Below are 25,262 nucleotides of genomic sequence, written 5' to 3'. Positions count from 1 at the left end.
GGTTTAAGCACAAATCTGTGGATTTATTCTGGTAGAGACATGGGGGGTAATTCCGAGTTGATCACTCGCTAGCAGGTTTTAGCAGCCGTGCAAATGCTATGCCGCCGCCCACTGGGAGTGTATTTTAGCTTAGCAGAAGTGCAAACGTTTTTATCACAGAGCACCTGCAAAAAAAATGTGTCTAGTTTCAGAGTAGCTCAAAACCTACTCAGCGCTTGCGATCACTTCAGACTATTCAGTTCCGGATTTGACGTCACACACCCGCCCAGCGTTCGCCCAGCCACGCCTGCGTTTTCCCTGGCATGCCTGCGTTTTTCCGAACACTCCCTGAAAACGGTCAGTTGCTACCCAGAAACACCCACTTCATGTCAATCACTCTGCGGCAACCAGTGCGACTGAAATGCATCGCTAGACCCTGTGCAAAACTGCATCGTTCGTTGTGCCCGTACATCGCACGTGCGCATTGCGCCGCATACGCATGCGCAGAATTGCCATTTTTTAACCTGATCACTGCGCTGCGAACAAATGCAGCTAGCGATCAACTCGGAATGACCCCCATAGGCCCTCATTCCAAGTTGATTGCTCGCTAGCTACTTTTAGCAGCCGTGCAAACCCATAGTCACCGTCCACGGGGGAGTGTATGTTCGCTTTGCAAGTGTGCAAACGCCTGTGCAGCAGAGCGGCTGCAAACACATTTTGGCAAAACAAGACCAGCCCTGTAGTTACTTATTCTGTGCGATGATTGCTGCGACGAAGGACCCGGTATTGAAGTCAGATACCCGCCCAGCAAACGCCCGGCCACGCCTGCATTTTTCCAAACACTCCCAGAAAACTCCCACTTCCTGTCAATCTCCTTGCGTTCGCCAATGCGACTGAAAGCATCGCTAGAACCTGTGCAAAACCACAATGCTCTTTGTACCCGTATGCCGCACGTGCGCATTGCGGTGCATATGCATGTGCAGTTTTGTCATTTTTTTAAATGATCGCTATGCAGCGAACAACGCAGCTAGCGATCAACTCGGAATGAGGGCCTTAGTCCATTCGACGTTTTGGTCCATACATGGACCTTTGACAAGATCTTGACTATATGCACTTGCCTCATCTGGGGTAGCTACCCAAGCAGTTTTATACTGATGGCGTAAGTGTACACCAACATGAGCTATTTATGCAGTATCTATCTATCTATCTATCTATCTATCTATCTATCTATCTATCTATCTATCTATCCTGTATAACTGTTATGTTGTTCCGTCATTTTGTTTAATATATATACAGTTGTGCACTCATAAAAAAATAAGATTTTACTCACCGGTAAATCTATTTCTCGTAGTCCGTAGTGGATGCTGGGAACTCCGTAAGGACCATGGGGAATAGACGGGCTCCGCAGGAGACTGGGCACTCTAAAAGAAAGATTAGGTACTATCTGGTTTGCACTGGCTCCTCCCACTATGACCCTCCTCCAGACCTCAGTTAGGATACTGTGCCCGGAAGAGCTGACACAATAAGGAAGGATTTTGAATCCCGGGTAAGACTCATACCAGCCACACTAATAATCACACCGTATAACTCGTGATACTACACCCAGTTAACAGTATGAAATATAACTGAGCCTCTCAACAGATGGCTCAACAATAACCCTTAGTTAGGCAATAACTACATACAAGTATTGCAGACAATCCGCACTTGGGATGGGCGCCCAGCATCCACTACGGACTACGAGAAATAGATTTACCGGTGAGTAAAATCTTATTTTCTCTGACGTCCTAGTGGATGCTGGGAACTCCATAAGGACCATGGGGATTATACCAAAGCTCCCAAACGGGCGGGAGAGTGCGGATGACTCTGCAGCACCGAATGAGAGAACTCAAGGTCCTCCTCAGCCAGGGTATCAATTTTGTAGAATTTAGCAAACGTGTTTGCCCCTGACCAAGTTGCAGCTCGGCAAAATTGTAAAGCCGAGACCCCTCGGGCAGCCGCCCAAGATGAGCCCACTTTCCTCGTGGAATGGGCTTTTACTGATTTAGGATGCGGCAATCCAGCCGCAGAATGCTCCAGCTGAATTGTGCTACAAATTCAGTGAGCAATAGTCTACTTAGAAGCAGGAGCACCTATTTTGTTGGGTGCCTACAGGATAAAAAGCGAGTCAGTTTTCCTGACTCCAGCCGTCCTGGAAATATAAATTTTTAAGGCCCTGACTACGTCCAGTAACTTGGAATCTTCCAAGTCCCTAGTAGCCGCAGGCACTACAATAGGTTGGTTGAAGTGAAAAGCTGATACGACCTTAGGGAGAAGCTGGGGACGAGTCCTCAATTCTGCCCTATCCATATGGAAAATCAGATAAGGGCTTTTACATGACAAAGCCGCCAATTCTGACACATGCCTGGCCGAAGCCAAGGCCAATAACATGACCACTTTCCACGTGAGATATTTCAAATCCACAGTTTTAAGTGGCTCAAACCAATGTGATTTTAAGAAACTCAACACCACGTTGAGATAACAAGGTGCCACAGGAGGCACAAAAGGGGGCTGAATATGTAGCACTCCCTTTACAAATGTCTGAACTCCAGGCAGTGAAGCCAGTTCTTTCTGGAAGAAAATCGACAGAGCCGAAATCTGGACCTTAATGGAACCCAATTTTAGGCCCATAGTCACCCCTGACTGTAGGAAGTGCAGAAAACGACCCAGCTGAAATTCCTCTGTTAGGGCCTTCCTGGCCTCACACCACGCAACATATTTTCACCAAATACGGTGATAATGGTTTGCGGTTACTTCTTTCCTGGCTTTTATCAGCATAGGAATGACTTCTTCCGGAATGCCCTTTTCCTTTAGGATCCGGAATTCAACCGCCATGCCGTCAAACGCAGCCACGGTAAGTCTTGGAACAGACAGGGCCCCTGCTGTAGCAGATCCTGTCTGAGCGGTAGAGGCCATGGGTCCTCTGATATCATTTCTTGAAGTTCTGGGTACCAAGCTCTTCTTGGCCCATCCGGAACCACGAGTATTGTTCTTACTCCTCGTTTTCTTATTATTCTCAGTACCTTTGGTAAGAGAGGCAGAGGAGGGAATACATAAACCGACTGGTACACCCACGGTGTCACTAGAGCGTCCACAGCTATTGCCTGAGGGTCCCTTGACCTGGCGCAATATCTAGTTTTTTGTTTAGGCAGGACGCCATCATGTCCACCTGTGGCCTTTCCCAACGGTTTACCAACAGTTGGAAGACTTCTGGATGAAGTCCCCACTCTCCCAGGTGTAGGTCGTGTCTGCTGAGGAAGTCTGCTTCCCAGTTGTCCACTCCCGGAATGAACACTGCTGACAGTGCTAAGACGTGATTTTCCGCCCATCGGAGAATCCTTGTGGCTTCTGCCATCGCCATCCTGCTTCTTGTGCCGCCCTGTCGGTTTACATGGGCGACTGCCGTGATGTTGTCTGATTGGATCAGTACCAGCTGGTTTTGAAGCAGAGGCCTTGCCAGACTTAGGGCATTGTAAATGGCCCTCAGTTCCAGAATATTTATGTGTAGGGACGACTCCTGACTTGACCAAAGTCCTTGGAAATTTCTTCCCTGTGTGACTGCCCCCCAGCCTCGAAGGCTGGCATCCGTGGTTACCAGGACCCAGTCCTGTATGCCGAATCTGCGGCCCTCTTGAAGATGAGCACTCTGCAGCCACCACAGTAGAGATACCCTGGTCCTTGGAGACAGGGTTATCAGCCGATGCATCTGAAGATGCGATCCCGACCACTTGTCCAAGAGGTCCCACTGAAAGGTTCTTGCATGGAACCTGCCGAATGGAATTTTGCTTCGTAAGAAGCTACCATTTTTCCCAGGACTCGTGTGCAGTGATGCACCGATACCTGTTTTGGTTTCAGGAGGTCTCTGACTAGAGATGACAGCTCCTTGGCTTTCTCCTGCGGGAGAAACACTTTTTTCTGTTCTGTGTCCAGAACCATCCCCAGGAACAGTAGGCGTGTGGTAGGAACCAGCTGTGACTTTGGAATGTATAGAATCCATCCGTGCTGTTGTAGCACTTCCCGAGATAGTGCTACTCCGACCAACAACTGCTCCTTGGACCTCGCCTTTATAAGGAGGTCGTCCAAGTACAGGATAATTAAAACTCCCTTTTTTCGAAGGAGTATCATCATTTCTGCCATTACCTTGGTAAAGACCCTCGGTGCCGTGGACAGTCCAAACGGCAGTGTTTAAAATTGGTAATGGCAATCAGGTACCACAAATCTGAGGTACTCCTGGTGAGGATGGTAAATGGGGACATGTATGTAAGCATCCTTGATGTCCAGGGATACCATGTAATCCCCCTCCTCCAGGCTTGCAATAACCGCCCTGAGCGATTCCATCTTGAACTTGAATTTTTTTATGTATGTGTTCAAGGATTTCAAATTTAAAATGGGTCTCACCGAACCGTCCGGTTTCGGTACCACAAACAGTGTGGAATAGTAACCCCGTCCTTGTTGAAGTAGGGGCACCTTGACTATCACCTGCTGGGAATAGAGCTTGTGAATTGCCTCTAGCACAGCCTCCCTGCCTGAGGGAGTTGTCGGCAAGGCAGATTTGAGGAAACGGCGGGGGGGAGACGCCTCGAATTCCAGCTTGTACCCCTGAGATACTACTTGAAGGATCCAGGGATCCACCTGTGAGCGAGCCCACTGATCGCTGAAATTTTTGAGGCGGCCCCCCACTGTACCTGGCTACGCCTGTGGAGCCCCCGCGTCATGCGGTGGACTCAGAGGAAGCGGGGGAAGAATTTTGATTCTGGGAACTGGCTGACTGGTGCAGCTTTTTCCCTCTTCCCTTGTCTCTGTGCAGAAAGGAAGCGCCTTTGACCCGCTTGCTTTTCTGAAGCCGAAAGGACTGTATCTGATAATACAGTGCTTTCTTAGGCTGTGAGGAAACCTGAGGTAAAAAATTTTCTTCCCAGCTGTTGCTGTGGATACGAGGTCCCAGAGACCATCCCCAAACAATTCCTCACCCTTATAAGGCTCTATGTGCCTTTTAAAGTCAGCATCACCTGTCCAGTGTCGGGTCTCTAATACCCTCCTGACAGAATGGACATTGCATTAATTCTGGATGCCAGCCGGCAAAATATCCCTCTGTGCATCCCTCATATATAAGACGACATCTTATGTTCGCAAAATAGTATCCCTGTTTGACAGGGTTACAGACCACGCTGCAGCAGCACTATCTGCAGGTCTCAGTCTAGTACCTGAGTGTGTAAATACAGACTTCAGGATAGCCTCCTGCTTTTTATCAGCAGGTACCTTCAAAGTGGCCGTATCCTAAGACGGCAGTGCCACCTTTTTTGACAAACGTGTGAGCGCCTTATCCACCCTAGGGGATATCTCCCAGCGTAACTTATCCTCTGGCGGGAAAGGGTACGCCATCAGTAACTTTTTAGAAATGACCAGTTTCTTATCGGGGGAACCCACGCTTTTTCACACTTCATTCACTCATTTGATGGGGGAACAAAACAATGCCTGCTTTTTCTCCCCAAACATAAAACCCTTTTTTAGTGGTACTTGGGTTAATGTCAGAAATGTGTAACACATTTTTTATTGCCGGGATCATGTAACGGATGTTCCTAGTGGATTGTGTATATGTCTCAACCTCGTCGACACTGGAGTCAGACTCCGTGTCGACATCTGTGTCTGCCATCTGAGGGAGCGGGCGTTTTTGAGCCCCTGATGGCCTTTGAGACGCCTGGGCAGGCGCGGGCTGAGAAGCCGGCTGTCCCATAGCTGTTACGTCATCCAGCCTTTTATGTAAGGAGTTGACACTGTTGGTTTATACCTTCCACCTATCCATCCACTCTGGTGTCGGCCCCACAGGGGGCGACATCACATTTATCGGCATCTGCTCTGCCATCACATAAGCCTCCTCATCAAACGTGTCGACACAGCCGTACCGACACACCGCACACACACACACAAGGAATGCTCTGACTGAGGACAGCCCTTTGGGGAGACAGAGAGAGAGTATGCCAGCACACACCAGAGCGCTATATAATTTTGGGATTAACACTATATTGAGTGAATTTTTCCCAATAGCTGCTTGTATATACAATATTGCGCCTAAATTTTGTGCCCCCCCTCTCTTTTTAACCCTTTGAGCCTGAAAACTACAGGGGAGAGCCTGGGGAGCTGTCTTCCAGCTGCACTGTGAAGAGAAAATGGTGCCAGTGTGCTGAGGGAGAAGCCCCGCCCCTTTTTCAACTGACTTTCTCCCGCTTTTTCTGGAATACTGGCAGGGGTAATTTTACATCTATATAGCCTCTAGGACTATATATGATGTAGATTTGCCAGCCAAGGTGTCATATATTGCCCTCAGGGCGCCCCCCCCCAGCGCCCTGCACCCTCAGTGACCGGAGTGTGAAGTGTGCATGAGGAGCAATGGCGCACAGCTGCAGTGCTGTGCGCTACCTTGGTGAAGACCGAAGTCTTCTGCCGCCGATTTTCCGGACCTCTTCTTGCTTCTGGCTCTGTAAGGGGGACGGCGGCGCGGCTCCGGGAACGAACACCAAGGCCAGTTCCATGCGGTCGATCCCTCTGGAGCTAATGGTGTCCAGTAGCCTAAGAAGCCCAAGCTAGCTGCAAGCAGGTAGGTTCGCTTCTTCTCCCCTTAGTCCCTCGATGCAGTGAGCCTGTTGCCAGCAGGTCTCACTGTAAAATAAAAAACCTAAAATAAACTTTCTTTCTAGGAGCTCAGGAGAGCCCCTAGTGTGCATCCAGCTCGGCCGGGCACAGAAATCTAACTGAGGTCTGGAGGAGGGTCATAGTGGGAGGAGCCAGTGCACACCAGATAGTACCTAATCTTTCTTTTAGAGTGCCCAGTCTCCTGCGGAGCCCGTCTATTCCCCATGGTCCTTACAGAGTTCCCAGCATCCACTAGGACGTCAGAGAAATATAAATTTGCACTCATCAGCACGGAAGCTGCGCATGGGACGTACTTGGATGTTCCAATATGACAATAATCCAAAACACAAGGCCAAGTCGACCAGTCATTGGCTACAGCAGATAAAGTGAAGGTTCTGGAGTGGCCATCTCAGTCTCCTGACCTCAATATCATTGAGCCACTCTGGGGAGATCTCAAATTTGCAGTTCATGCAAGACAGCACAAGAATTTACAGGAACTGGAGGCTTTTTGCCAAGAAGAATGGGCAGCTTTACCATCTGAGAAAATAAAGAGCCTCATCCACAACTACCACAAAAGACTTCAAGCCGTCATTGATGTTAAAGGGGGCAATACACGGTATTAAGAACTGGGGTATGTAAACTTTTGATCAGGGTCATTTGGGTAGTTTCTGTTGTCATTATGATTTAAAAAGAGTAAATAAATGGCTTCACCCAACCGCTAACCATGAGTGAAAGAAAAGTTTGTGAGGGGGGCGTGGCCTAGCGTCAGAGCTGATTGGCAGCAAACTCAGGGAGCTCCCTCTATTCACCCCTTAAAGTGTGGGAATCCCTCTTTCAGGACGCCTCTACATTATCCCTGCCATTGCCCACGGCAGCAGCAAGCCCACGGCAGTCGTCCCGAGTCGCGGGACGGCTTGTGAGAGCTCTCACGATCCGCGGCCTACTCCTGAACCGGAAGCCGGGGACTAGATTTCTCACTCCTGCCCGGCGACGAGCTCCGTGGCCGGATCGTGGACGCGACGGCGGAAACGGGAGCCGTGTGGTAGCGGTTGTTAGCTGCCCCTGCACCCCTCCTTTGTCCTCTCCCTCATGCCCCTCGTCTCCACAGGATATTGCCCCTGTTCCCCCACTGTTTCCCTGGCCCAGGAGGCAAGAGAGGGCGGCCATCTTTGGACTGCAGCTCTTACTGATCTCCAGGCACACTGCTGCTGTGCTGCTGCATATGCTGTGTCTCTGCATTCAACACATTAATTGGCTGCCTGCTAGCTCCCCCACTGTTATTGGACTTTAATGGCAAACAGAGCTGTCTTACCCCAGCCACCCGGAGGATTGAGCTGAAAACTGCCTCCCCGGCACCTCACACTAACCTCCACTGCTGTAGGCTGCTCTCAGAAGACCTGAGACGGAGGGAGACGGGAGCTGCACTGTCACTGTTGCGGATCGTCGACGGTGCGGTGAGGAACTCTCCCCTCCTAACTCCCTGTGACCTGTACACCTTCTCCCGCTGCCTGCGGACCCGCGGGACCATTGGTTCCCTAGCTATGTGCCTGCCTGCCTGATGTTGCACTAAGGCCACGTGGGGGCTTTTGCACGGTGACGACCCACATGCTGCATACTGCCGAGGATATGTGAAAGTGTAATTCTATATTGCTTTATTTGAAGACCGATCTCATGGTGAGAGGGATTAAGAAAAATAAGGCCAAGACCAAGCCGGACGCGACCCCATCCCCTGCGATCCGACATTCGTCGGACCTACGTCAGTTCTTATCTACTCCAACCTCAATCCCCGCTACTTCCTCAACTGTTCCGACCTCCCCGATTCTGCACGGTCCGGTAGACGACATGACATCTCCCGGGACTCCGTTGCCTCCACAGGCCCCCTCCCTGTCTGCGGAGATAAGCGAGATATTATCTCATGTGAGGTCACTCCCCACGAAGCAAGACTTCTCAGCCTTGGAGACTCGCTTACTTTCCACCATCACTCAGGAAGTGACAGCGCTCCGACAAGATATGTCCCAAATTGCGACTCGTGTTGATGTCCTGGAACGCCATGAATCATCTACTGTGGATTCTCTGACTAAATTTCGGGAGGTGCTATCTCACCAACGGGACGATATTTCTTTTCTAAAATCACGCATTGAGGATATGGATAATCGCGGCCGGCGAAATAATATCAGAGTCAGAGGCTTACCTGAGAGTGTCCAACAGGCTGACCTGACAACCGCCTTATCTACGATATTTGGAGAACTTATCGACCTTGATCCGAACAAGGACATTATATTTGACAGAGCTCACCGAGCCCTCCGTCCTCGTGGCTTACCCTCCGATAGACCACGAGATGTGATTTGCAGGCTCCATTATTATGCCCAAAAAGAGGAAATAATGAGGTCGGCCCGTCAGCTGGACAGCATTGACTTTCAAGGGGATAAGATTCAGATATTTCCTGACCTCGCCTGGTCGACCTTACAACAACGTCGAGCCTTGAAACCTCTTACAGACTCTCTCAGGAAACTCGAGCTGAAATACAGATGGGGCTTCCCTTTCTCCCTCCAGGTTTCTCATGGTGGCAAAGTCGCGAGTCTCTCTAGACCTTCGGATTCACAGGCCTTCTTCACGATCTTAGGAATTCCTCCGGTACCGTTACCAGATTGGGACGCTTTTCACCACCTACCGGAATTGCCTGTTGTGCTCCCTCCAGACGACGCGTGGCAACAAGTTCGTTCCCCACGGATGCGGGGATCTACTCCTGGTCCACGTTCTTCAGAGCCTCCCTGAATGAGAAGTCTCGTCCCGTATGGACGTAAACTTACTTGCTACCCATGCTATACACTGAGTTTTTGTTGTTGTTGTTTTTTCCTAAATAATGCTATGTGTTGCTCACACGTGAGATCGGTTTTTGTAACTTAGTAATAGTACACAGTTACTATGGTTTCATAGATAAGCGATGTGGTATCGTCGACATGTTATTTTGGTCTATTTCTATACCGAATTCATTATCTTGTTGACGATGCTCACATACACAATTGACCAGCCTTCATGAAACCTGGTCTGATAGTTTAAGGATTATATGTACACTTTTATATAAGCTTTTATATTTTTTTATTTTTGTTTCACTTATGCCTTTGTGCACACCTCGGTAATATCACACATTTGTTTAGATTCTATCTTGTGGATGGTCACTGTCCTGGGCCCCCCGTAGGACCCCCACTATGCTGCATCCCCTGTCTCTTTGGACTGGGAGTCGGCAGGATTCCGCTCCTGTCCTTTTTGCAGCAGTCCTTTTTGTAGTATTATCATCTCTGTTTATTGTCAAAGTACTTTACGGCGTGGTTTCCCACGCTGCATCTTTTTTTTCTTCTTTTCTCTTCTTTCCCTTTTTTTCCTATTTCTTTCCCTTGCTGCTCTTCCTTTCCCTCCCCCAGTGTCTGCCGTAGGGAAGACTATTGTGAAGCAATTAGATCCACCTAATAATGGGGGTGAATGATCTACATGTAACTACCCTTAACGTCAAAGGGTTGAATGTCCCTGAGAAAAGGTCTAAACTTCTTAAATGGCTTAGAGATGAGAAAGTTGATGTTGCTTTTATTCAGGAAACACATTTCAAGATGGGACACGTGCCGTCCCTAAAATGTCACTATTATCCTCATGTTTTCCTGTCTAATAACTCTGCTGGTAAGACATTGGGCGTAGCCATATTACTGGCTCGCCACCTGCCTGTTCTTAACGTAACCTCCCATAGAATAGCTGAGGGTAGGGGGTTGCTGGTGAAATGCGACATACATGGTCAACGTTTCTCTTTCCTGAACATATACACTCCTAACGCTAAACAACCTTCCTTTATATCCTCAGTCCTAGATAACGTGGAACCTCTCTTGGAGGGGGTGGTGGTGATGGGAGGTGATCTAAATTGGACCCTAGATCCCCGCCAGGACAATTCTAAAAAGATCTCCAGCAGGCCGGAGAAGGAGCATAGGGGAGTGAGACGCGCCCTGCTCGACCACCAGCTGATTGACACATGGAGACTGACACATCCTACTGAGATAGATTACTCCTTTTTCTCACACCCACATCAGACATATTCCAGAATTGATTACTTGTTTCTGAGCCACCGGCACCTACACCTCCTTTCTGATGCCTCTATAGGACAGATTGTGTGGTCAGATCATGCTCCAGTTAACCTCACTTTACGCTTGCCTCCCAATACACATCGCCAATGGTCCTGGCGTTTTAACGACACATTTCTGCAGGACGCAGACTGTAGGTCCCAAATCGATAACGCTTTAGATTCTTATATTTGTACCAATGACTTAGATGATATTTCCAAAGTCTCAGTCTGGGAAGCTCACAAATGTGTCATTAGGGGGGTTTGTGTTCAGATAGGATCCTTCCGCAAAAAGCAGAGGGAGAAACTTAGGAGTGATTTATTGTCTAAAATACAATCTCTCGAGCTCCTACACAAAAAATCCCAAACCTCACAACATTATGCCGATCTTGAAGCTGCTAGGGCAGATCTGAATAAGTTACTCTCGGATAGAGTCAAGTTTTCTTATCGGAAGTGCCGTAGCAGATACTATCAATGGGGCAATAAACCTGGGAAACTACTAGCCAAAGCACTTAGAGAACAACGTGCTCTTACTTTTATTCACACGATTAAAAATAGCCACGGTCAATCCCAACACCAGACACCCCACATCGCTAGGGCCTTTAGGACATATTATTCCACTCTGTATAACCTATCCGGCCCGACCGGAAGAATTGATAAGTTGTCCCATCAAACAGCTATAGCTGACTACTTACGGGCCTTAGACTTCCCCACGCTATCCACAAAAGAAGTAGAAGATCTAGACGCCCCGTTTTCTACTGAGGAGGTTAAGAAAGCTATTGAATCCTCCCCCAACGGCAAGAGCCCCGGTCCCGATGGATATACCACTGCCTATTACAAAGCTTTTAAAGAGAAATTAGTCCCTATACTCACGAGAGCCTTCAATACCATATCAGAACAATCGCCTTTCTCCCCACAATCTCTTGAAGCCCATATTGCAGTTCTACCCAAGGAGGGTAAAGACCCCAGTCTTTGCTCCAGTTACCGGCCAATCTCACTATTAAATATAGACATAAAACTTTTTGCCAAACTGATTGCAAACCGTCTTAAACTATTATTACCTGGTCTGATACATGGTGATCAAGCTGGATTTGTTTTAGGCCGAGAAGCTAGGGATAATACCTCTAAAGTGCTCAACATGATTCACTATGCCGGCCAGCTTTCATCCCCATCAATCATACTGTCGACCGATGCTGAAAAAGCATTTGACAGAGTGGATTGGGACTTTCTGGCTGGTATACTGAAGCATCTGGGACTCGGTAACGCCTGTCTTCACAGAATTTTATCTCTTTATACCTCCCCGTCCGCCAAAATCAGGATTAATGGCTCCCTTTCTGATTCTTTTCCAATCTCCAATGGCACGCGACAGGGCTGTCCACTATCCCCATTGCTCTTTGTCCTTTGCATGGAAACATTAGCTCGAAGCATTAGGGCGAACCCGAGTATTTCGGGTCTGTTGGTAAAAGGGACTGAATACAAACTGGCATTATATGCCGACGATCTACTCGCTATAATCACAAAACCGGTCACTTCTTTGCCAAACTTGATGGTAGAATTTGATAAGTTTGGAGCCCTCTCTAACTTCAAAATAAATTATTCCAAATCTATTGCCATGAATTTAACTACTCCTCCCGATATAGTAGAGGGCTTGAAACATGCCTTCCCTTTTACCTGGCATGATCACAAATTAAAATATCTGGGGGTGTTACTGACCAACGATTTATCCAAATTATTCTCCCTAAATTTTATCCCCCTATTGGCTAGGCTTCGCCTAGACTTCCAGAAATGGAAGAAATTAAGACTGTCTTGGTTCGGCAGGATTAACGTTGTCAAAATGAATGCCCTCCCTAGGATACTATTCTTTCTCCAGACACTTCCGATACACATCCCCCTGCTTTGGCTCCGAGACGTCCAGAATCTTATTCGTGCGTTTGTGTGGGGCTGTAAGACACCCAGGTTTAAACACGACATTTTATTTAGGAGAAAACACCAAGGGGGGCAACAACTCCCACATATTCCTAACTACTACCACGCAGTACATTTGAATAGGATTCTGGAATGGACGCGTGCTAAAGACCTCAAACAATGGGTCCTACTAGAGGAGGGCTGTCTCCCACATTATATTGAAATTGCACCCTGGCTTCCTACCCTCCCGAAGGTTTCACACCCCACGGTCTCCCCCACGCTCAAATTATGGGCCACGCTGAGATCCCAGAGCCATATATCCTCCAAATGGTCCCCTCTAACCTCCCTTCTCTATAACTCCGAGTTTGCTCCAGGTCTTCATGGGACAGCCTTCGCTCCGTGGGCGGAAGCAGGGATTTTTAGAGTCGGTCAGCTGGTGAGCTCGGGTAGGGTGCGCTCCTTTTCAGATGTCCAGTCTTCTTGGAACCTACATAGTGCTGAGTTTTGGAGGTTCCTGCAGGTTCATCATTTCATATCATCTTCTAAGAACCTCTCTGACATAACTAGGGATCTCACCGGGTTTGAAAGCCTATGCACCTCTCCCAGCTCTCCCACACATACTATCTCACAAATCTATGTGCTTATCATGGAAAACTTTTTCCCGCAGCCCCCTACCTTTCTGGCTTCCTGGGAGAAGGAACTATCAGGGCTACCTTCGCAGATTAACTGGGAATCCGTATTTAAGAACGCCCAGGCGAGTTCTCTATGCTTATCGACACTAGAGACCCTCTATAAACTTATATATAGGTGGTATAGGACTCCTCGTGTTCTCAATAAAATGTTTCCCTCTCTCTCGAACCTGTGTTGGAGATGCAAAAACGCCCCAGGGAGTTTCATACATATTTGGTGGGATTGCCCTCTTATAACCCCATTTTGGGCAGAGGTATTTAAATGCACCGAACAGATAGTGGGAGATGAGATCCCGAAAGACCCAGGTTTTTGGCTCCTCAATCACACCCCCACAGGAACACACTCCTACAAACATTCCCTGTTGAGACACCTTAGCAACGCAGCAAAAGCGGTTGTTCCACTCCTTTGGAGATCCACCTCACCACCCTCGATTAAATTATGGTTCACAAAGGTCGATTACTTTTTAGATATGGAAGACCTTGTCTCCTTCTCATCCGGGTAAACCGTTAACTTTATAGCTATTTGGTTTCCCTGGTACGACTTCAAGGACACACCTCTATATCGGTCCTACATGGCGACATAACCCCCCTCTTATTTATATTTATATTCATTTTCATATCCATATTCATATTCCGATTATGATGTCTCTATAATATGGCTCAAACCCTTAATTGGTGGAGACCCCCCCCCCTCCCCGTCCCCCAAACAACCTGTCCCTTCTGTGCAGACTCCCACACCTGACTCTACCCGTCTTAATTTTCCCTCTCTTCTCCTCTTCTCTCTCTTTTTCCTCTTTCCCATTTTCCTATGCTGTTTTGTTAAAATGTTCCTCATCTATAAGTTCTGATGTTGTAAGCGAAGCAGACAAATTATTTTTCTACTCTGGGCGCTCTATGCGTATTGTACTGACATATATGATATGTGATGTTTTTGTCCCTCCTCCTTTCTTTTTGGAAAAGTATTGCTGTAATGTTTTGTCTGCTGCTTTAATTAATAAAAAACAGTTTACATTAAAAAAAAAAAAAAAAAAAAGTTTGTGAGTTATCATTCATATTCTCTGACAAATGTCCAGAAAATCACAAATTCTGCCAGGGTATGTAAACTTATGAGCACAACTGTATATATATATATATATATATATATATATATCCTATATATTTGCCTTGTCTGTGCCTGGCCCTCTAACGCTGGGCGGAGTCACAGTGGTGGGCGGAGTCACAGAGCCCACCCACATGTGCAGCAAGTCTCTGTGCAGAGTGTTAGGTTCTGCTGCCTGTCCGCCATCAGCAACTCGGACTCCCCGGCCGAGGCGCCAGGGGCACAACACTGCCGCCGACATACACACTTACGAGGGACGGATGGTGCAGGAGAAGCCTTTCGTAGCCCTCCCTGACCCACGCACACAGACCCGGCGCCTCCTCCACGCACGGTGACAGGGGGGTCAGAGGGGTCCCGGGGGTGAAGTATACAGTTTTACAATTGCCGTCCACCGCCGCCCCCCCCCCCCCCTTGTGTCACTACGTTCGGCTCGGTCGTGCCGCTGTCCCTGCCCTTCCCATCAGAACTGCCGCAGATGCAGTGGCTTATGCAGCACTGAGCCAGCGCTGCGGTATGCACACCTCTGCCCCAGCCTCCCGCCGGCGCCGAACACAAGGAGAGTGTCAATGTCGTCAGAAGGGGGGACACCAAAGTGCCAGCTGTACTGCTGTGACAGGAGCCGAGTGACATAAGCCTCTGCAGCACTCGCCTCCTGTCACAGAGAAGAGCCGGCACACACTCTCTCCAGTCTCCGGGGGCTGCCAGCATCTACAGGCAAGCTGGAAACACCCCCGGAGCGAGAGAGAAAATACCAGTGAGGCCACGCCCCCTTTTAAATTTAGCCACGCCCCCTTTTCGGCCGCCGCGCGGCACGGGGGGGGGGGCATATATAAACGCATGTGTATGTGTGTTGAGGAGGGGGGGCCCAAGCTGTCACTGTACAGGGCCCCAAGTAATCAGTTGCCGCCCGTTCGCACGCCACATTCCAACGCTGCCTCCCTCCATCCCCAGACGCTCTAACTCCACAACACACGGCCGGCCCGACAGCCCACAGACGGGGGATGAAACGGACAGAGTGCGTAATACTGTGGAGGGAGATATCTCTGGATGCTGCACCAATTTCACAGGTGAGAGAGCACCGCTGTGAGTGTCGGGGGCAAACTGGGAGCCAGGAGAGAGCTCTGCCACCCTTCTGGTGTCCACCCCCTCCACAACTTAACATGCTCTCTTTGTCAGCTTCCTCTCTGGGGACTCCCCTCCCTACCACCCCACGTGTCTGTATCCCCTCCCTACCGCCCCGCGTCTCTCTGTCCCCTCCCTACCGCCCTGCGTCTCTCTGTCCCCTCCCTACCGCCCTGCGTCTCTGTATTCCCGCCCCACGTATCTATATCCCCTCCCTACCGCCCCGCTTCTCTCTGTCCCCTCCCTACCGCCCTGCGTCTCTGTATTCCCGCCTGCGTCTCTGTATCCCCTCCCTACTGACCTGCATCTCTGTATCCCCTCCCTACCGCCCCGCGTCTCTCTGTCCCCTCACTACCGCCCTGCGTCTCTGTATTCCTTCCCTACCGCCCTGCGTCTCTGTATTCCCGCCTGCGTCTCTGTATCCCCTCCCTACCGCCCTGCGTCTCTGTATTCCCGCCTGCGTTTCTGTATCCCCTCCCTACCGCCCTGCATCTCTGTATTCCCGCCCCGCGTCTCTGTATCCCCTCCCTACCGCCCCGCGTCTCTCTGTCCCCTCCCTACCGCCCTGCGTCTCTGTATTCCCGCCTGCGTCTCTGTATCCCCTCCCTACCGCCCCGCGTCTCTCTGTCCCCTCCCTACCGGCCTGCGTCTCTGTATTCCCGCCTGCGTCTTTGTATCCCCTCCCTACCGCCCTGCGTCTCTGTATTCCCGCCCCGCGTCTCTGTATCCCCTCCCTACCGCCCCACGTCTCTGTCCCCTCCCTACCGCCCTGCGTCTCTGTATTCCCGCCTGCGTCTCTGTATCCCCTCCCTACCGCCCTGCGTCTCTGTATTCCCGCCCCGCGTCTCTGTATCCCCTCCCTACCGCCCCGCGTCTCTCTGTCCCTTCCCTGCCGCCCCACGTCTCTGTATCCCCTCCCTACCGCCCTGCGTCTCTGTATTCCCGCCCCGCGTCTCTGTATCCCCTCCCTACCGCCCCGCGTCTCTGTCCCTTCCCTGCCGCCCCACGTCTCTGTATCCCCTCCCTACCGCCCCGCGTCTCTGTATTATCGCCCTGCGTCTCTGTATCCCCTCCCTACCACCCTGCGTCTCTGTATCCCCTTCCTACCGCCCTGCGTCTCTGTATTCCCGCCCCGCGTCTCTGTATCCCCTCCCTACCAACCCGCGTCTCTCTGTCCCTTCCCTGCCGCCCCACGTCTCTGTATCCCCTCCCTACCGCCCCGCGTCTCTGTATTATGGCCCTGCGTCTCTGTATCCCCTCCCTACCACCCTGCGTCTCTGTATCCCCTCCCTACCGCCCTGTGTCTCTGTATCCACTCCCTACTGCCCTGTGTCTCTGTATCCACTCCCTACCGCCCTGCGTCTCTGTATCCCCTCCCTACCACCCTGTGTCTCTGCATCCTCTCCCTACCGCCCTGCGTCTCTGTATTCCCACCCTGCGTCTCTGTATTCCCGCCCTGCGTCTCTGCATTCCTGCCCTGTGTCTCCGTATCCCCTCCCTACCGCCCTGCGTCTCTGTATCCCCTCCCTACCACCCTGTGTCTCTGCATCCCCTCCCTACCGCCCTGCGTCTCTGTATTCCCGCCCTGCATCTCTGTATCCCCTCCCTACCGCCCTGCATCTCTGTATCCCCTCCCTACCACCCTGTGTCTCTGCATCCTCTCCCTACCGCCCTGCGTCTCTGTATTCCCACCCTGCGTCTCTGTATTCCCGCCCTGCGTCTCTGCATTACCATCCTGCGTCTCTGTATCCCCTCCCTACCACCCTGCGCCTCTCTATCCCCTCCCTACCGCCCTGCGTCTCTCTATCCCCTCCCTACCGCCCTGCGTCTCTCTATCCCCTCCCTACTGCCCTGCGTCTCTGTATTCCCGCCCTGCGTCTCTGTATCCCCTCCCTACCGCCCTGCTTCTCTGTATCCCCTCCCTACCAATCCGCGTCTCTCTGTCCCCTCCCTACCGCCCTGCGTCTCTGTATTCCCTCCCTACCGCCCTGCGTCTCTGTATCCCCTCCCTACCACCATGCGTTTCTGCATCCTCTCCCTACCGCCCCGCGTCTCTGTATGCCCTCCCTACCGCCCCATATCACAGTATTCCCTCCCTTCCGCCCTGCGTCTCTGTATCCCCTCCCTACCGCCCTGCGTCTCTGTATCCCCTCACTGCCGCCCAGCGTCTCTGTATCCCCTCCCTACCGCCTGCCTCTCTCTGTCCCCTCCCTACCGCCCCGCCTCTCTCTGTCCCCTCCTTACCGCCCCGCCTCTCTCTGTCCCCTCCCTACTGCCCTGCGTCTCTGTATCCCCTCCCTACCGCCCTGCGTCTCTGTATTCCCGCCTGCGTTTCTGTATCCCCTCCCTACCGCCCTGCATCTCTGTATTCCCGCCCCGCGTCTCTGTATCCCCTCCCTACCGCCCCGCGTCTCTCTGTCCCCTCCCTACCGCCCTGCGTCTCTGTATTCCCGCCTGCGTCTCTGTATCCCCTCCCTACCGCCCCGCGTCTCTCTGTCCCCTCCCTACTGGCCTGCATCTCTGTATTCCCGCCTGCGTCTTTGTATCCCCTCCCTACCGCCCTGCGTCTCTGTATTCCCGCCCCGCGTCTCTGTATCCCCTCCCTACCGCCCCACGTCTCTGTCCCCTCCCTACCGCCCTGCGTCTCTGTATTCCCGCCTGCGTCTCTGTATCCCCTCCCTACCGCCCTGCGTCTCTGTATTCCCGCCCCGCGTCTCTGTATCCCCTCCCTACCGCCCCGCGTCTCTCTGTCCCTTCCCTGCCGCCCCACGTCTCTGTATCCCCTCCCTACCGCCCTGCGTCTCTGTATTCCCGCCCCGCGTCTCTGTATCCCCTCCCTACCGCCCCGCGTCTCTGTCCCTTCCCTGCCGCCCCACGTCTCTGTATCCCCTCCCTACCGCCCCGCGTCTCTGTATTATCGCCCTGCGTCTCTGTATCCCCTCCCTACCACCCTGCGTCTCTGTATCCCCTTCCTACCGCCCTGCGTCTCTGTATTCCCGCCCCGCGTCTCTGTATCCCCTCCCTACCAACCCGCGTCTCTCTGTCCCTTCCCTGCCGCCCCACGTCTCTGCATCCCCTCCCTACCGCCCCGCGTCTCTGTATTATGGCCCTGCGTCTCTGTATCCCCTCCCTACCACCCTGCGTCTCTGTATCCCCTCCCTACCGCCCTGTGTCTCTGTATCCACTCCCTACTGCCCTGTGTCTCTGTATCCACTCCCTACCGCCCTGCGTCTCTGTATCCCCTCCCTACCACCCTGTGTCTCTGCATCCTCTCCCTACCGCCCTGCGTCTCTGTATTCCCACCCTGCGTCTCTGTATTCCCGCCCTGCGTCTCTGCATTCCTGCCCTGCGTCTCCGTATCCCCTCCCTACCGCCCTGCGTCTCTGTATCCCCTCCCTACCACCCTGTGTCTCTGCATCCCCTCCCTACCGCCCTGCGTCTCTGTATTCCCGCCCTGCGTCTCTGTATCCCCTCCCTACCGCCCTGCATCTCTGTATCCCCTCCCTACCACCCTGTGTCTCTGCATCCTCTCCCTACCGCCCTGCGTCTCTGTATTCCCACCCTGCGTCTCTGTATTCCCGCCCTGCGTCTCTGCATTACCACCCTGCGTCTCTGTATCCCCTCCCTACCACCCTGCGCCTCTCTATCCCCTCCCTACCGCCCTGCGTCTCTCTATCCCCTCCCTACCGCCCTGCGTCTCTCTATCCCCTCCCTACTGCCCTGCGTCTCTGTATTCCCGCCCTGCGTCTCTGTATCCCCTCCCTACCGCCCTGCTTCTCTGTATCCCCTCCCTACCAATCCGCGTCTCTCTGTCCCCTCCCTACCGCCCTGCGTCTCTGTATTCCCTCCCTACCGCCCTGCGTCTCTGTATCCCCTCCCTACCACCATGCGTTTCTGCATCCTCTCCCTACCGCCCCGCGTCTCTGTATGCCCTCCCTACCGCCCCATATCACAGTATTCCCTCCCTTCCGCCCTGCGTCTCTGTATCCCCTCCCTACCGCCCTGCGTCTCTGTATCCCCTCACTGCCGCCCAGCGTCTCTGTATCCCCTCCCTACCGCCTGCCTCTCTCTGTCCCCTCCCTACCGCCCCGCCTCTCTCTGTCCCCTCCTTACTGCCCCGCCTCTCTCTGTCCCCTCCCTACTGCCCAGCGTCTCTGTATCCCCTCCCTACCGCCCCTCTGTATCCCCTCCTTAGCCCAGCGTCTCTGTATCCCCTCCCTACCGCCCCACGTCTCTGTGTCCCCTCCTTACCCCCCTGTGCCCATACAGGGTCCATACCACCGGCTCCTGGATACCCCCCTGACAAACCCTCACCAGGAGGACAGGAGCCGTAACCCCCTGTGGTGCCCCCCGTAGTTACCGGCATATCGGTGATGCTCCGCTCTGCCGCCTCCTCCCTATCCCTCACACAGCAAGCGCAGGGCGCAAGCCCAGCACCGAGCACATGACCGCGCTGCCCATGGCCATTGGCCCTGGGAGCAGCGCCAGGCTCCACACCCTCCTCCTACTGCACCTGAGGGGGCGCGCACATAGCAGAGGGAACTGGTGCACCTGTGGCCGGGTGGAGGGCTCGCGTGCGCAACATGTCCGCATCACTACACCTGAAGGATGGTACGGTGTAGAGAGAGGACACAGCTGCCCCTGTTCCGCATTGTAGCAGCACTCCTCTGTGTCTGATGACACCATTTACCTCTTCATGCGGGTATGTCTATATCACATACATCCTTATCCGTGTCCTATATATTGTTACACATAACATCACATAGTTATAGGTCCCGCACCCCCCCCACCTGCATCCACCCCCCCTCCACCCGCAGCATCCAAAGACTCCCTGCCTCATCATCGTGCCCTGCAGCCACTCTTCACGCCATCGCAAGGGACTACTCCCCCCTCACCATCGGACGCCCTTTCGTCGTGCAATATTTAACCACTAACAAACCTAGGAAGGCAGGTAATACTCCATATAATACAAATATTGAACCCCAGCAAAGCGGCCTGGGGTTAAGGCGCGTAGCCCCTTTCGACGGTGTGAAGAGCGCCCGTAGGGCGCGATGAAGCACCTAGTATATATATATATATATATATATATATATAGTGTGTGTGCTGTCGGACCAGCACTCACTCCCTAGTTTGGCTATATGGCTCTGGTGCCCTCTGGAACCTCTGTATACATCCCAATAGAAACAAACAGCGGCACTTGGAGACTTTACACCTTGACAAAGGGGCAGGCGAGCCCTGAAACGTTGGGATTTAGTGTGATGTGAATAAACCTTTGCCTTTTTAAAGTCTCCGAGTGCCGTTGTTTGTTTCTATTGGGATGTATATATATATATATATATATATATATATATATACCAACAAATATAAAACCACAGCACTCACCACCCCAGAAGCGGGGTGCAGTGTCTGCACTCACCACTCATAGGGTGGGGTGCATGTAGCCCATGGCCACCTACTTAAGAATATACAAAAAGAAAGTTCAGCACTCACCATAGCAAGCTCACTTATTTTCACAACATCAATAAATAAATGATGGGGTTTAGTTAGTGAATTGGCCAATGCACGGAAGCCTGCAAACCGCTCGCCAAGGTACCCCATCTTCATGCAGGTCCTACACTATCACAGAGTCTCAAAAATTAAAACCTGGCAACTGTATCACACATAATATAACTGCAAATATGCCTACTTGGTTTAATGTATACCTGCCAAATACTCCATGGCTTTTAAAGGTACATTGGCCAATTCACTAACTTAAACCCCCATCATTTATTTATTGATGTTGTGAAAATAAGTGAGCTTGCTTTGGTGAGTGCTGAACTTTCTGTTTGTATATATATATATATATATATATATAACAGCTTGACCTGCACTGGAACCACCCACACTGCTCACAGTCTAATCTGAAGAGCTACAAAATAATCTTTGACATTTATTAAAAACCCATCTAACTAGAGGTTTTAAAGTACTTTGCTAGAGGAGAGCCTCACACACATCAAAGCAACACCCCTGAGGAAGTCATGATTGACGAAATGCGTAGGGTGATATCAATTTGACCCAAGAGATGTGAACAAGCTGTCATTGAGCTCTTCCTCAGCTAGGGTAGACAGCTAGTTCTCTTATTTACCATCAAGCCAACAAAGGTCAAGAGAATTATAATATGTGTGAAGTTGCATCAGATTTTTATTATAAAACCTTTTAATAAAAATGTTTTTAAAAAACGTAAGAGTTAATCGAGCTAATAAGCTGATCTCTTTTTGTCTAGGTGTTCTCTGGTATGAGGGTTCTTGTTTCAGATTAATCTGACTACCCAAAGAGTTTCTTCAATCTTCATCTGATAAGAAGTTTGGTAAAGGATTTAAGGACACTCAAAGGAATCTGTGGACACTAACAGTTAATCTACTGGGCGCTCCCCTCAATATTCTTTATATATTGGGGCCCACCGGGGGTATGCAATGGTAGGGGCCCATGATTAGAGGTGTGGCCAGCCTCCAAAGGGGGTGTGGCCAGCCACCACAGAGGTTTGGCTAACCATTATAGAGTACCTGGTCTGGACTCCTTGATAATTTATATAGTAATTAATGCTAGTGCATGCATGATAATGTGCCAGATTAATGACAGCAATGCACTGTACAGAATACATCATAATCCTGTGCAGTATAAGGTAACATATGTATAATATATAATTCAAGTGCACAGTCTAGAACCTGATCCCTAGAGGAGAAGGGCCCCCCAGGCAGTGGGGCCTACCGGTGGTTTCCCCTGTACCCCTTTGGGCCAGTCCGAGCCTGTATATACACACAAATAGTTGTACAGCTTGGCGCCCTCAGTATGCATTCAATCCTTAAAATGTATAGATGCTTACCAACCGTAAGAGTGATTCCAGCTCATAGCAGAGCATTCTATCCCTCTCTTCCTCTTCAAACCCAGATACTCTGTAGGTTCGTTGGATCACAGGTATGGAGAAATGGAATAAAAGTTGTTTCTTGTAATAAATAAATAAAGTGACTTGTGCTCACATAAAAAAAGATATACTGTATATGTATACAGACAGTGTTAGCTCTCAGACATTAAGAGCTCAAAAAAGGCAGCCAGAGTAAGACAGCAGCACACAAACTGAGCCATAAACCACACAAGCCCAAAGCATGGGGCTAAGATAATAAGATCAGTAAAAAAAAAAATGTTGGTATATGTACCCTTTGGAGTTGGAATAATGTGGGGGTGCAGTTGCCCTGTATATACGTCTGAGGAATTCAATCCTCCTCCTTAAATCAAAATTAACTCCCAAAGGAAAAAATACTGATAGTGTAATAAGTTTAAAACATATATTTCACAGAAACAGGTAATGTACTTGCACAATTTAAAAGTATAATACATGCTGATCTGATTGCTGCATTGCATGGAGGATTATGATTCCAACGCGTTTCATCCTCTGTGACAAAAGTCTACAACTTCCTCACTCTCTGTCTCCTGAGGAAATCCTAGACTTTTGTCATGAAGGATGAAACGCGTTGGGTACTATACTGCTCCACGCGATGCATCAATCAGATCAGCATGTGTTATACTTTTTAATTGTACGAGCCCATTACCTATTTGTGTGTTTTTGTGTTAGATCTTAGACACACTTTCTAATTGCCTCTCTAACACTGCTCTGGATGGAGGAAGAGACAAGTGTAGAATTGGGGGGAGCATTTTAATGAAATGTGTGGCCTTATAATTTAATAGTGAGTGGGGGGCTATTAATGTAATTATGAGCTGAGGGTGGGGGCGAATCATATAGTGGTAGGTTGAGGCTATCCATTAATGTGTGTTTTGATGGTGGGGGCTAGTTGTTCAGTAGAGTCATCAACTTTGTCTGGATCACACTTATCAGTCTGACTAGGGGCCCGATTCAGACCTGATCGAATGACTGCACAGGCACATCACCAAACAGCAACAGGATGGTGCGAAAATTTTGATTGCGTGGGAGTGTGCAAAGTGATTGACACAAAGAGGACATTTGGGGGTGGTAACTGCCCATTTTTAGGGAGTGTCAGAAAAAACGCAGGCGTTCCTAAGCGGTTTCAGGGAGTGTGTGTGACGTCAGCCTCGGCCCCGATCAGCCTGTTTGTATCGCGCTGTAGTAGTAAGTCCTGGGCTGCGCACAGACTGCACAGACTGGAAAAATCATTTGATGGTGAGTGAGTTGCGAACAGATTTGCAGCTGTCCGCTGTCTGGTGGAATTTTTGCACGCCGTACACATGCATTCACGCACTTCCACGGGGCGGGTTTTCAATCTCTATGGGCAGGGGCTATCTGATCGCGGACTGCTGCAAAAACGCACAGCAGCAATCAGGTCTGAATCAGGCCCTAGATTTGGGACATTTCTTGAGCACTGAATTGTATTTATTTACATATAATCAATCCTGTTTTAAATAGTATCGGGCAGCTTCAGAGGCGTACGCTAATGTGATCGCTTGCAAATAGATGTTTTTAGATCAGCGCAGGAGCTGCATAACACACGTGCGGATCTGATTTTGCGTCAGCAGATCATTAGATGATTGACAGTCTGCCGCTGCATAGGGGCGGGGAGGAAGATGGGGCCTGTCGTCCCTGTTTTTGTGGCATGCCCAAGCCAGTGGCTGCATCTTCATTCGCACAAACACTGGCCTCAGCAGCTTAGTTGTGGAAGACATTCTCAGCAACCTTAGTGTTACTTACCCAATGGCTTGTGCAATGGACGCAGGAAGCGGATCTGAGAAGGCGCCGACGTGCGTCTCATTTCCAAAGATGCTCTGCTGAATCTCCATAACGTCTTAGATGCAGCACTGACACCACCTGCCTCCACCTCTGTAATAGGCCCTATGACTGCAATACTATGCTGAGTAAGTTGCAGCATTTACACATATAGTGGCTGATTCTGTATCCTGCATTCCCAGGCTGCTTTTCATGGGTATATAAGATTGAAGCAGGATTCCCTTCTACGTCTGCATGCTACTGAATTTGGCTTACATGGCCACAGCACTCCCAGTAGATGGAACAGTTCTCTGCGTTCGCATGGTTGCCGCCCGCTTACCGCCCACAGAAAGAGTGGTCCAATCAGTACGCCCGCACTTGTGATCTCTGTCTATGTGCTTATTCCTGATTGGGTGCCTACGCAGCTCCTGATTTCTATACACCGGGCCTGTGGTTGAAGGTGCTGTAGAAGCAGCAGCAGCAGTGATGCAGTAATATGGTAATGCAGCAGGAGACGTCTGATGTAAGTAGCCACCGCCTGCATGCATTAGAGAGCCATGCTGCATCCTAGGGGGCAGCATTGGATCACCTGCAACAACATCGGCCATCTGCATGACCCATGGGGCCGCGCAAGTCGGGCAATGCAGAGCCAGCAAAAAGGCCAGGAAATCTCCGTCCTCCTACGGAGATCCTGGACTCGTCATCCTCCAAAATGGAGGCGACACACCTCTGTTTTGGAAAATGGCAGCCATCGCCACTTTCTCCCCACTCCCAAAGGCAGCAGACTGTCAATCACCGACAGTCTGCAGCCGTAGTGCAACCGGCATCGCCGCCCTGTACTGCACATGCGCAGTACCGGTCCCGCACATGCGCAAAGTGCCAAACATCGGTTCTTCGCGATATGTGCCGCACCTCCTACTACATCTAAATCAGGGGGATGTCGTTATGTGACCGGCGGTCTCACTATACCGTCGCCGGGATCCCGCT

The sequence above is a fragment of the Pseudophryne corroboree genome, chromosome 9 (genome assembly GCF_028390025.1).
Source record: "Pseudophryne corroboree isolate aPseCor3 chromosome 9, aPseCor3.hap2, whole genome shotgun sequence".
Taxonomy (NCBI): Eukaryota; Metazoa; Chordata; class Amphibia; order Anura; family Myobatrachidae; genus Pseudophryne; species Pseudophryne corroboree.
Note: the sequence above shows the minus strand (reverse complement) of the source record.